We start from the raw sequence: 14,224 nt of genomic DNA, 5'->3' as shown, positions 1-14,224 counted from the left end.
CAGGATATCTTACGACGAGTAAGTGATACGTTAGGGTTACGATTTCTACACTCAACTTTGCCGTTGGTGTTGATGGGAATCCACAACCTTGTTACTTCCGCTATTTTGGATTGAGGTAATAGTATTTACGTTACTTTATACATGTGATTTACCTCTGTTATAAATCCTCGAGTACTGTGTGTGTTAGCATACCGATCCAGGGATGACACTTAAGCACAGAGACTTGATCCATTCGGGTCGGGTCGCTACATTAAAGGACTTCAAGATATCTGCACAGTCTGTCTCCACCTGGATAGGTAAGGGAGTCCAGTGCGATGCCAGATTCAGTCCCTTCTCACATGCCGATAACTCCGGCTCCAGTGTTCCCAGGCAGTTATGGATCCATCTGCATGCCGCGTAGATAACCACACCCGTGTGATCACGTAGGATCATACTGGCACCGGCCGTTCCATCTGAATGTACAAAGGAACCATCAAAATTGAACTTTGCAACACCGCATGGGGGAGGTATCAAACTGGGTTGTACGCTGGGCTCCAGCTTATGTTGAGCACCATTGTTGGATAAAAGAGTTGGTTGCTTCCCCTTGAGGACATCCACCTCTGGCCCCTGTTTGATGAGTAGCAATAAATCAACATAGCTACAGAGAAATTTCTTCGACGTCTCGACCGGGATCAGTGGCTTGTCATCGTCAGCGGTCTGACTTATGGCTCTTCCGCACAGATTGCTAATAGAATCAAAATAGGACATTCTTTGCGAGGTTTACATATTTGTATAAGCCCATGTCCAAATCTGATTACTAGACAATGGTCCCTTATTAATTATATATCATCCTATATGAATGTCTATTTGCAACTCATATTTTGGTGCGATATAGGTATGGTACTTGATAAGGCGTCATAGCATAAAAAATCACCCGGTACATTAATTTATAGGATACTTGTTTACAATACTAACACAATAATGCATAACATTACAAACTAAGATCCTAGTATCTTCATATTTATTTATTTCTAACATCTCAATGAAAGCTATTTACATGGTCTATTTTTATTAGTTTTTCTAGATCTATGTGCCATCATACAATAATAGAGCATGATACTTATAAGACCTCTCTTTGTTAATTGTTGTGTCACATCGGCTTATTATCAATTGTGCTGTAGTTCAGAGTACCTTTAGGCTTCTGCAATGATGTTCAGACCCGAGTATCATACTTTTTGGGACTTTTCCAACAATGCCCCTCCGTCCATTCATTGGCCCGCCACCCCATGATGTTGTTTGATTGTTATTTCTTTATATACTAATGGCAACATGGTCATTTAATAACCTCTAGGAAGGTACTAGGGACTTTTTAGTCTCTGGAAACAAACAGGGAGGGACTTTTTAGGGACTAGAGACTTTTTAGTTGGGACTAGAAAAAGTCCTAGGACTTATGAACCAAACAGGGCCTAATTCCACTCGCATGCGTGCATGCAGATGTAGTTCCGGGAAATCAGTAATTTCTCTCTCCCATGATCTGGTGTGGACATCGTCATCCAATCAGCGAGCTCCCTCTCCCATGGATTGGCCCACATCTGTTTACTAAAGGCCGAGGATTAAGAGAGGACATAACTGTGCTTTGGGAGACGTACAGGCATGGGGCGTTCGATCGAGGCAAAGGCCTTGTAAACACGTACGCGCATACACTGCCTACCGGACCTGTAAACCAGGACGGAGGTAGTAATTGATAAGGCATCGTAGCATAAACAATCATAAAGTAGTATAAATTATGGAATACTAGTTTATGATACTAACACCATAATGCATAACATTATAAAAAAGTATTCAAGTATCACCATATTTATTTATTTATTTATAAATTCTTAATGCGAAGCTATTTACAAGGTCTCTTTTTATTTGTTTTTCTGGATCTATGTGCTATGATACTGTAGTAGAGCATGATTGTAATATGACCTCTCTTTATTAATTGTTGTGCCACATCGGCTTATTATCGATTGTACTGCCATTGTGCAAAGCATAAGAACGTCACGCTACGAAGGTGCCCTTATTAGATTTACACAATGATAGCACGCTTGCTACTTGCATCCTAGGCTCAGTTGTGAAGCAGATCGGCTGGTAGTTGGATCTATCATCCTTTTGATGGGTGTGTCGACACAACTCAATCAAGTCTATCCAGAAATAAAACCTAAGAGGACCCATGAACGAGGTCCACAAAAGATGCATATAATACATTGTACAAAATCATCAAGGCTTCCATCAAGCTATGCATGCGGACCCTAATGGACATATCTGTAGGTTGTTTGCTAGGACCTAATTAAGCCTGGTCTTGTTCCTGGCCTAGAGGAAAAATAATTTTTTTGTCCATTTCCCATAATAGTAAATGTCCAAGGCAGGTGGTTTCGAACAACTAACCAATAAATAAACTGGGCAAGTTTCCTATAATTCTTAAAATGGAACCGAAGATATATGGCTCCCTTTAAATTAGAAGAATATTCACGGCCATTGAACTACGTAATACCTCTTTTTTCATCTATAGTTGTTAAATTTGTAGAAGTAATTTTGGTAAATCGATAATTCTAGCTACATAATACCTGACATGCTAAATACACGTGCACGCTAGGCACTAAGTAGGAAGAATTACCTAATTTTGTAAAGCTTATCATTCAACTTTGGTATACTTCAGATGGTATTAAAGGAAATAAACCATGTTCTCAATGCATGACTAAAATTTCACGCGACCATCTTTTAAACTGACAAAAAAGTGGTCAGCGGTCTCTCTTATGGCACTTCCGCATAGAACGCCAATGGAATCAAAATAGGTCTATCTAAGCGATGTTTACGTATTTTTCATAACCCTAAGTCAAAAATTTATTACAAAGCAATTGTCCCCTTTCTGATTATATATCATGAAATAAATATGTCTAGTTGCAACTCATATTTTGGGTCCATATATGTAAGCTACTTGATAAGGCATCATAGCATAAACAATTATTTAATAATATAATTTATAGGAAACTAGTTTAGGATGCTAACAGCGTAATGCATACTACTAAAAATTAGTGTCCTATTATCATCATCTTTATTTGTCTATAACTGTTTGATGCAAAGCTATTTAGAAGGTGTATTTTTACTAGTTTTTTTGCTGGATCTATGTGTCATGATACAGTAATAGAGCATGATTCTAATATGACCTCTCTTTTTAATTGTTGTGCCACATCGGCTTATTATTGATTGTACTACAATATACATCAATGATTCTCCCACCGTGCGAGGCATAAGAGTGTGATGCCACGAAGGTCTGATTATTATATTTACACAATGTTACCACGCTTGATACTTGCATCCTACACTACTAGGGAAAACCTTATACACAGAAGCTTAATAGTAGCGTGGGATAAAAGGGGGCACTATTGCTCATTAGCAGTAGCGCGTGTGTACATAGGGCGCTACTGCTATTTACATACCAGTAGCGCGGCTAGAATAAAAATCGCTACTACTATAATTGCGACACTGTTGCCAACAAGCTAGGTATAGTAGTAGCACCCCTGCGGTGACCGCGCTACTACTAACTTGATTGTAGTAGCGCCAGTCCGTGGCCTGCGCTACTGCTAAGACGGCCTTATCCCCCCGCCCCGTCCATTTCCTCACTCTCCCTCTCTTACTGCCATCGTCGCGGTCGTTGACCTCCTCCTACCATCGCCGCTGTCGCCGCATTGCCGCCATTGTCGCCACATTGCTGCCGGCGTCGCCACCATCCCTCGGCCTCGGTAAGCCTCCTCCTTATCCTCCATCCTCTAGCTGCCCCTCCTTCCTCCTCCGCCCCACTCCTCCCTCCTCTAGCCGCCTCTCCTCCTCCCCTCATCCCACCCCTACTCCTCCCATCCTCCTCCATCAACAACCCCTCCTCCACAGCCCCTCCTCCCCCTCCTCCATCCATAGCCCATCCTATACCTCCCCTCCTACACACAGTTAGGTTTTAGTTGATAGTACTTGATATGTATCACTTTGATTTAGTATGCTTCTAGTATTGAATGTAAGATTTTTGAATAGTATAGAGAGGAAGAATTTTGTTGTAGAATGTAGATATACATTTTGAATTATAGAAATGTATTGGAATGCTATATGACAAATTATTAGGTATCAAATTTAGTAATAGAAATTTTAGCAATCAAACTCTAAGTTATATTGTGAAATTATGACATTTTTCTATGATTCAAGAAGTAGACAATAATTTATATTCAAATTGGATATTTACTTGATAGCTTATAGGGTTTTGCTGGAGAATACCTCCTAGTGGCCTATGTTTTGCCAGAGTGTTGATTAATTTCTGTTCCGGCAAATTTCAGGCGCTCGATATGTCCTTTTTTAGCAAAGGTCATGCCAGAATTTTCCGTGGATTTGAGCATTACTTGTGCTAGAATGTAGTAAATATCGAGTGGCTTCGATCTGCCGGAAAGAGCATTAAACAAAATTTTGGGTTTTGCCATCGAGTTATAATCTTTGAGTTTTGAACATAGGAGATGTCTGATGACGATGGGATCCCAGAGTGCGGGTACTACTATGATGACCGGGGTTTGTGCGACAGGTTTCCTCACTATAAAATGATAGTTTTTTCACCGTGAAGCTGGAAGATACCTTTATTGTTTGTACGATACGCAACGACAAGCATTTCATCATAATTAATATCATCACTTGTGCTTCTTTTGTTCAACGTGTAATTTCTGGATATTTTTCAATTCGATTAGTACATCTCATGCCATTCTAGACCATATGTATTGGAGAAGCTTGGTTTCAAAGACTTTGAGAATATGGAGACGAGGAGGGCTCACTTAGGAACTAAACATCGTTATGAGTTTTAGGTTAAGCTGTATAATGACATCAATCAATCCCATTTCGGCTGCTGTAATTGGGAAGCTCTCTGCAAGGCATATGGATTTGAGGAGGGTATGCAAATAAGATTTGATATCCGTCCCGAAGATTAGGATGATGATGACAATATCGACATCTGGGTGGATGTGGATATGCCTCCAGTTTTGCCTAGGTATGAGTTTGTCAAACTAATTTGTTAAGTTAAGTAATTTATATTGTTAATTTAAAAATATTTGGTGTTCATCGGTACTAAACTTATTTATTTATAATTGTCAGCTTTTTTCTTATCTTTAAGAAATACTCGGAAGGTTGTACACAACACATACTACATCTATGGCTTCGAGCTTAATTGTGAGAAGAAAGGTTATCTTGTCTCATTCATAGATGATGTTGAGACCTTTAAAACCAATCACTCTATCAGCCCAAATTTTACTACATACGTGCCACTAGTCCATAAATTTCTTGATGGTAACTTCACTGCCAAAAACTTGGTAAGATTTTGTTAATGCTGGTAACTTCATTGCATACATTCTTCTTAAATAAACTACATTGCTAACTATGTAGGTTACTATTACGTTTTTCAACAGAGGCTCCCGAAGGAGGTTGTGCCTGACTTGATCTTTATCAAAGGTGATATGCATATGGTTAGCTTACGACCAACTCCTTCGAAGGCTTACCATAGTGCATACTTGATTTCTTCAAATGATGGAAGGCTCAAATTCAAAGAATGGAGCAAAGTGATGAATGCGCACACACAACTAATTGGAGACAACGTGAATGTGCACAAGCCACAAGTTGGAGATAGGTTTATCTCCATTCTCCATTATGGAGATGGACCGGTTTATCTGTTTTATATGGTATTTTACCTAGGAGAGAGGAGTAGGTCCTAGGTATTAAGAAAATTGGTTAGTGTTGATTATGACTATGATGATGATGATGAGAAATTGTTATTATGTGCTGCAATCTGTTAGAGTTGATGATGATGATGATGAGGAGGAGGAGTTGTGATTATGTGTTAGAGTTGTGTTATTCTATTATGATGATAAGTTATTAATGATATTATGATGATGATGCTGCTGATGATGAGTTATTATATCATTGGATGAAAGAACCACAAATTAGATTCAAGTGGATGGATCCAAAGTGACCAAGTTGGATTAGCACTTTGGGTCCATCCACTTGAAACTAATCCGCGGTTCTTTGACCCAATGATGTAATAGCTCATTATGATGTAGTAATAATCTATAAATTTCTACTTTATGAAAACTTGTATAACAGTGTATGAATACGACATCAAATTAAAAAGAAATATAATACTGCATAATAGTAGTAGCGCGGGGCAGAGAGGCGCTGCTAGTAACTACCAGTAGCGCGTTCTTTAGACAACGCTACTGCTAAGTACATATATTAGTAGCGCTGGCAGACAAACACTACTGCTACACATTAGCTGTAGCGTCTTTTCAGTAGCGCGGTACCCCGCACTACTGCTAGCCATAAACGAGCGCTACTACTAGGGTTTTCACTAGTAGTGCTAGGCTCAGTGGTTAAGCGGACCAGCTGGTAGTTGGATCTAACATCGTCTTGATTGGTGTGTCGACACAACTCAACCAAGTATGCCCAGAAATAAAACCTAAGAGTCCCCATGAACAAGGTCCATAAAATATGCATATAATACATTGTAGAAAATCATTAAGGTTGTCATCAAGATGTACATATGGACTCTAAGGCCTTGTATAATGCAATGTGCTTAGGGAGATGCTTAGAAAAATAAATCGGATTTTTCTGAAGCACCAGGGCCTATTTCTATATGAGAGACGCCTATACAAATAAGCACTGGTGCTTAAGGAAAATCTGGTTTATTTCTCTAAGAACCTCCCGTAAGCACCTTGCATTATACAAGGCCAAATGGGCATTTCTGTAGGTTGTCTGCTAGGACCTAATTAAGCCTGGTCTTTTTCCTGGCCTAGAGGAAAAATCAATTTATAGTCCATTTCCCATAAAGGTAAATGTCCAAGGCAGGTGGTTTCAAAAGTTTCGTAAACAACCCCATGATAAAGAGTTGCCTAGCAAATATGAAATTGTTGGTCTTGCTTCTATTGTTGTTCCTCCTACTGACCCTTTAGAACAATAATTGCTTGATCATGAGAATGATATGCATATGCATGAAAGGAGTGAAATATATAAGATTTTATTTGATCAACATCCTATTCTTAAGCATAATTTTCCTGTTGAAACTCTTGGAGGTCCTCCTCCACCCAAGGGTAATCCTATGTTCGAATTGAAGCAATTGCGTGATACTTTGAAATATGCTTATCTTGATGAAAAGAAGATATATCCTATTATTATCAGTGCCGGCCTTTCAGAACATGAAGAAAATAGATTGCTAATTTTTTTGAGGAAGCATCGTGCTGCTATTGGATATACTCCTGATGATCTTGGGCATTAGTCTCACTCTATGTTAGCACAAGATTAATATGGAGCCAGATGCTAAACCTGTTGTTGATCACCAACATCAATTGAACCCAACGATGAAATAGGTGGGAAGAACTGAAATATTAAAGCTTCTCAAAGAGGGTATAATCTATCCCATAACTGATAGTAGATGAGTAAGTCTAGTTCATTGTGTTCCTAAGAATGGGGGCATTACTGTTGTCCCAAATGATAAGAATGAACTTATTCCACAAAGGATAGTAAATAGTTATTGGATGATAGGTTTTAGAAAGTTAAATAAAGCTACTAGGAAATATCATTATGCTTTTCCTTTTATTGATCAAATGCTAGAAAGGTTGTCAATGAACACATACTTTTGTTTTCTAGATGGATATTCTGGTTTTTCTCAAATACTTGTTGCACAATCTGATCAAGAGAAAACCACCTTTACTTGTCCTTTTGGAACCTTTGCTTATAGACATATGCCTTTTGGTTTATGCAATGCACCTGCTACTTTTCAAAGATGTATGACTGCTATCTTCTCTGACTTTTGTGAAAAGATTCTTGAGGTTTTCATCGATGATTTTTTCGTTTACGGAACTTCTTTTGATGATTGCTTGAGCTACCTTGATTGAGTTTTGCAGAGATGTGAACAAACTAATCTTATTTTGAACTGGGAGAAGTGCCACTTTATGGTTAATGAAGATATTGTCTTGGGTCATAAAATCTCCAAAAGAGGTATTGAAGTTGATAAGGCTAAGGTGGATGCTATTGAGAAAATGCCATGTCCTAAGGATATCAAAGGTATAGGAAGTTTTCTTGGTCATCTTGGTTTCTACAAGAGGTTCATTAAAGACTTCTCTAAAATTTGTAGGCCTCTTACCAATCTTTTACAAAAAGATGTTCCTTTTTTCTTTGATGATGATTGTGTAGAAGCCTTTGAAACTCTTAAGCGAGTCTTAATTTCTGCACCTATTGTTCAGCCACCTGATTGGAATTTGCCTTTTGAGATTATGTGTCATGCTAGTGATTATGATGTTGGTGATGTTGTAGGACAGAGAGTTGATAATAAGTTGAATGTTATTCATCATGCTAGTAAAATTTTGGACAACGCCCAAATGAATATGCTACTACTAAAAATGAGTTTATAGCAGCTGTGCTTGTATGTGATAAGTATAGATCTTATATAGTTGACTCTAAACTTACTATTCATATTCATCATGCTGCTATCAAGTACCTTATGAAAAAGAAGGATGCTAAGCCTAGACTTATCAGGTGGGTTCTTGTATTGCAAGAATTTGATCTTCATATTACTAAAAACCCCGTAGCTGAGAGGCGATAACTTGTCTAGATTGGAAAATGTGATTGATGACCCACAACCTATTGATGATAGTTTTCCTGGTGAGCAACTAGCTGATATAAATGTTTCTCATAGTACTCCTTGCTATGCAGACTATGAAAATTACATTGTTGCAAAATTTATACCTACTAGTTTTACTTACCAGCAAAAGGAAAAAATCCTTTATGATTTGAGACACTATTTTTGGGATGACCCATATCTTTATAAAGAAGGAGTAGATGGTATTGTTAGACATTGTATACCTGAGCATGAACTGGAACAAATTCTTTGGAAGTGTCACTCAGAAGCTTATGGAGGACACCATGCTGGAAACAGAACTGCACACAAGGTATTGCAATCTGGTTTTTAATGGCCTACACTCTTCAAGGATGCTTGTAATTTTGTCTTATCTTGTGATGAATGTCAAAGGATTGGTAATATCAGTAGACGATAGGAAATGCTTATGAATCATTCACTTGTTATTGATCCATTTGATGTATGGGTTTTTGATTATATGGGACTTTTTCCTAAGTCCAATGGGTACACACATATTTTAGTTGCCGTTGATTATGTTACTAAGTGGGTAGAAGCTGTCCAAACTAGTAGTGCTGATCACAACACTTCTATCAAAATGCTCAAGGAAGTTATCTTCCCAAAGTTTGGAGTACGTAGATACTTGATGACTGATGGTGGTTCACACTTTATTCATGGTGCTTTCTGTAAGTTGCTTGCTAAGTATGATGTTAATGATAGAATTGCATCTCCCTATCATCCTCTGTCTAGTAGAACTGAGCAATAGGGAAATAAAGTTGATTTTGAAGAAGACTGTCAATAGATCTAGAAAGAATTGGTCTAAGAAATTAGATGATGATTTGTGGGCTTATAGAACTGCTTATAAGAAGTCATATGGGTATGTCTCCTTATAAAATGGTTTATGTTAAGACTTGTCATTTACCTCTTGAATTGGAACACAAAGCTTTTTGGGCAGTCAATGAACTTAACTATGATTTCAAGCTTGCAGGTGAAAAGAGGTTATTTGATATTAGCTCACTTGATGAATGGACGACCCATGCCTATGACAATGCCAAGTTATTAGAAGAAAAATAAAATAAAAAGATGGCATGATAGGAGGATTGAAAAACGAGATTTCAAAGTGGGTGAATATGTTTCATTGTATAATTCTTGTTTTAGACTTTTTGCAACCAAACTTCTCTCCAAATGGGAAGGACCATATGTCATCGAGGAGGTTTGCTCTCGAGCCATTAAGATTAATAATTCCATGGGTATCAACCCGAAGGTGGTGAATGGCCAAAGAATTAAGCACTACATCTCAGGTACACCCATCTCAGGTACGCCGGAGGAGTATATCAAGGAGTTCTTCCGGAACAGTCCAGAATATTGAAAAAGGAATAGGTATGTAAGATACAGTAAGTAAACCAACTCGAAAAATTCTGCAAAAATACTTTCTGCCAGTTTTGAAATATTCACAAAAATAGCAAAATAAAAACAGCCGAGGGGACCCACCTGGTGCCCACATGGCACTAGGGCGCACCACCCCCCGGGGGCATGCCCTGGTACCGTGTGGGCCCCAGGTGAGCCTTCCCGACTACGTTTTCTCTTGGATTACTTGTTTTGCAAGATAAAAATTCTATATATAGTCCCTGGATTGTTATGACCACCGCATCACGGAGAAATCTTCTGTTGTTGTTTCTTGCTATTCTTCTGGCAGATATGAAAATATGTCGTCTCAGGATTCCAATAGGGAGAGCTATGTGTCACATTATCTTGCTAATCAGAAGATCTATGGGAATTTAGATCCCTGTGGATTGTTCTCGAAGGAGGGACAAGAAGAAAAGGAGGCGGAAGCAAGCTCTGATGAAGAAGAGACCCCTCTGCCTCAACCAGGAGATATGCACATGGAGTTCAAGAAATCGAGCCTCCCAAACACAGAGAAAACCCAAGGTCCTATTTACCCCTTCCCGTTTTATGCAAGAAAGCAAGGAAGAATTATGTCAAAGGGTGTTGAGGCTCGAGCAAGAAGTTGATGACTTGAGGGAGAAAATTTTCATTCTCAAACAGAAGCTAAACAGGCTCACTGATCCTTCACCACCACCATCACCGAAGAAGAAAGCTTGATCACATGGGTATGTGCACTCCCCTTGGCTTGTGCCAAGCTTGGGGGAGGTGCCCCGGTATCGTATCACCATCACTTTGATCATATTTATCTATTTTTAGTCCAATCTATAGTTATTTCGTGATTTAGTTGAATAAAAGTTTAGTATGATCTATTTTCGAGTGTTAGTTTCGTGATCTATCTATAGATGTAATCGAATGAGAGTTATATAATAAAGAGTAGTTTGAGTTTTGCTTCTTTACTTTTATGTTTCAATCAATGCAATGAAAATAATGAAAAAGATCATATGCTAATCTTATGGTGAGTACTGACACCACATGAAGAAAAGTATAAGTGGTAGAATTTATTAAACGTTGACAAACATAGCATTGGTCAATGGTGCAATTCATGAAAAAGTTAATAAAGGAAGAGAGGATTCACATGCAAATATACTACCTTGGACATCTTTTATGATTGTGAGCCCCCATTAAGCATTGTATGCCAAACGGTTGATGGTGGACAAGGAGGACAACGCAGTGAGTTATGGTTGTTCATATTCACATAGAAGTTATATTGTCATGGATCGTCCAACATGTCATGCTTGCCCAATATATTTGCTAGCCAAAAATCTGCACTAAGTAGAAATACTACTTGTGCATCCAAAACCCCTTAACCAAACTTGTCGGGGATATAACCCCTCGATATAACCCGCCCTGGGATGAGTCGGCACAAGATGTTGGCAGCTTATGATCAAGATATTGAAGACGACCCACAACTTGGATGGGCCAAAAGGCGCCTTAGGTAATGGGCTGAGTGGCGGCTTATGTGATTATGGGTTGTGTATAACCCGGAAGGTGAAGCTGCCCAAGGTGGCCGGCTTAAGGTAGCTTGTAATGTTTAGAGATAGATTTGGTTACTTGTTTAACCCGGCTCGGAGTCTTGTAAGCCACCGAGTGGCTTAGCCTGTGTATATAAGGGCGAGACCCGGCGACCGCTTAGGGCTAAGAAACAATTGATCGAGTACTTGGTCAAGTGTATACGCTCCCTTGTAATCTATTCCCCATCAATACAAACCAAAGCAAGACGTAGGATTTTACCTTGATAATGAGGGACTGAACCTGGGTAATCTCGTGTCCTTCGTTCCTGATCAACCCCTTCGAGCAATCATCTCAGCGATGGCCTCACGTCTAAGTCCTCACACTAGGACATCTGCCGTGACATATCCATGACAGTTGGCGCCCACCGTGGGGCCTTAACATGGTTGTTATGAGTTCTTGAAGGGTTCCTTCCTAGGGATCGAGGGATATCCTGTCAGGGCTATGGCTAAGAGTCGCCGCGGCAAGCTCTACATCGACGATGTTGGCTGGGGTCCCGAGGCCGACTCAATCGAGTATGGGTACTACGTTCCCTTCGGCAAGATGCATGTTTTCATCGGCAAAATCGGCGAATTGTCGCCTGAGCCGGACGACCGTGCCAACATTGTTGAGTCAGCCCGACATACGTTACCCGCCCGGGTCCAACCCGCCCAGAAGCACGTTTTCGTCGGCTTCACGCAAGGTATGGAACTTGCAGACCACTCCATCTCAGGTGGAGAGACCCTCGTGTGCTCAGAGGATGAATCTTCAACTGGTGAGTCATAATCAATCTATCAGCTTCAGGACGACGGGCTTGGGGGCTTGGCCGATGGTGACAGTGTCCCGGACCCCTATGAGCCACCGAGCCGGGCTGCCATCTTCATGGCCGGTACCACACCGGCTCAAAATAGCACTGCAGCTGGGGCTGCGGCGGTGACTGATCCATCGACATCAACAGCCACCAGGCCGCCGGCTTAGGTCATCATGGAGTTAATGAACTAGTTATCCACTCTGATGGTGACTGAGGTGACCGCTACCAATCAGGTGGAGCGCAATGCAGAGATCGCAAAGATGAAGGAACAGATGTGGAAGGCCGAGGAGGACATGGATACTGTACATGATCGGATGGCAGCTGAGTCGGAGTGGCTGAAAGCTGAGCCCTTCGTTTACACCTGGACCAGAGTGCCTCGGAAGCTGTTCTCCGAAGAAGGTACCAATCCCGTTTGCCTTTGCAGTTTGAAGGCCGGAATCTGTTCAACTCCACTGGAACAGGACAAGTTACTCCGCCGGAGGTAGCCCGAGCCGGGGGTGCGCCGGGTCCTGGAGGGGCGGCTCAGCCCTAGTTGCAGGACCCGCCTCGGAGGTTTATCACTCCGCCGGGTCATTATTGTAACCCGGTGGATAATATGGTGGCTGCGACCACCCGTCTGGATGCGTTTCCTCTTAATGGAGACTTGCCCTTTGGGGCGGAGGCCTGGAACTCTATTGAGTTCCTGAATACGACCATGTCGCAGCAGGAGAAATATTCACATAGCCGGAGCAACGTGCATTCAACCCCTTCCTCAGTCCCAGTTACACTAGACGGCTCGAGTCCCAAGCGGTTTCGAGTAGCGAACAATGCTGTAACTCGCCTTAAGATGACCCGCCGCATGGAGGCAACCCACCCCAAGTCAATGCTCAAGAGATCGTGGATGAGGCAAGGGCCCGTCGAGAGGAGGCGGCGACTGCCAACCGTTGGGACGCGTATCAACAACCGCATGTAACGCCCACCGGCTCTTACGGCGAGGGTGCAATTTCATGTTCTGTTGGGGTCCCATGTTTAGTCCCAGCTCTAAGGAATGAGCGGCTGCCAAAGGATTTTAAGGGGCCGCACTAGGTGCCAAACTATACGCCTGACCTTCCCCGGAGGCTTAGATTGAAAGCTATGAGCTAGCCATGGAGATGCTGGATGTCAATGATGCAATTTGCGCTAAGTATTTTATCATGATGTTAGAGGGTCCGGCTCGCACCTGGTTGAAGGGTTTGCCGCCTAACTCCATTAACTCCTCCGCTGAGTTGAAACAGCGTTTTGTTAAAAACTTCAAGGGTACCTGTAAGCAGCCAATGATGACTGTGGATCTAGATAAGTGTTTGCAGTGTGAGAATGAGTCGACCCACCATTGGGTACGACGGGTCTCAGAAATCATTCACTCATCAGAAAATATTGTGGCTAATCAGGCGATGCTCATTTTAGCCAAGAATTGTCACTTTGTGCCTCACAAACAGAAGCTTGGGCGGCTCATACGTTACTATGTGGACATGGGTGAACTCATGATGGCTCTTACGAAATATGCCGACTCTTGTACTACAAAGGACCCTGGTTCAGATGATGACAAGTCGGGCAAGGGTAAAAAGAATGGCAATGGCAAGGGTCAGTCCCAACATGTTCCTGGCAACGACGGTCAGGGCAACGGTGGAAAGCGGCAGAACCCGGACGGCGCGTCAGATCTGGTGGCTAATTCCAGTTGAGGGAGTCCTAGATTAGGGGTTGTTCGGATAGCCGAACTATACCTTCAAGCCAGACTCCTGGACTATGAAGATACAAGATTGAAGACTCCATCCTGTGTCCGGAAGGGACTTTCC

Source organism: Triticum dicoccoides, chromosome 3A (assembly GCF_002162155.2).
Source record: "Triticum dicoccoides isolate Atlit2015 ecotype Zavitan chromosome 3A, WEW_v2.0, whole genome shotgun sequence".
NCBI classification, from domain to species: Eukaryota; Viridiplantae; Streptophyta; class Magnoliopsida; order Poales; family Poaceae; genus Triticum; species Triticum dicoccoides.
Note: the sequence above shows the minus strand (reverse complement) of the source record.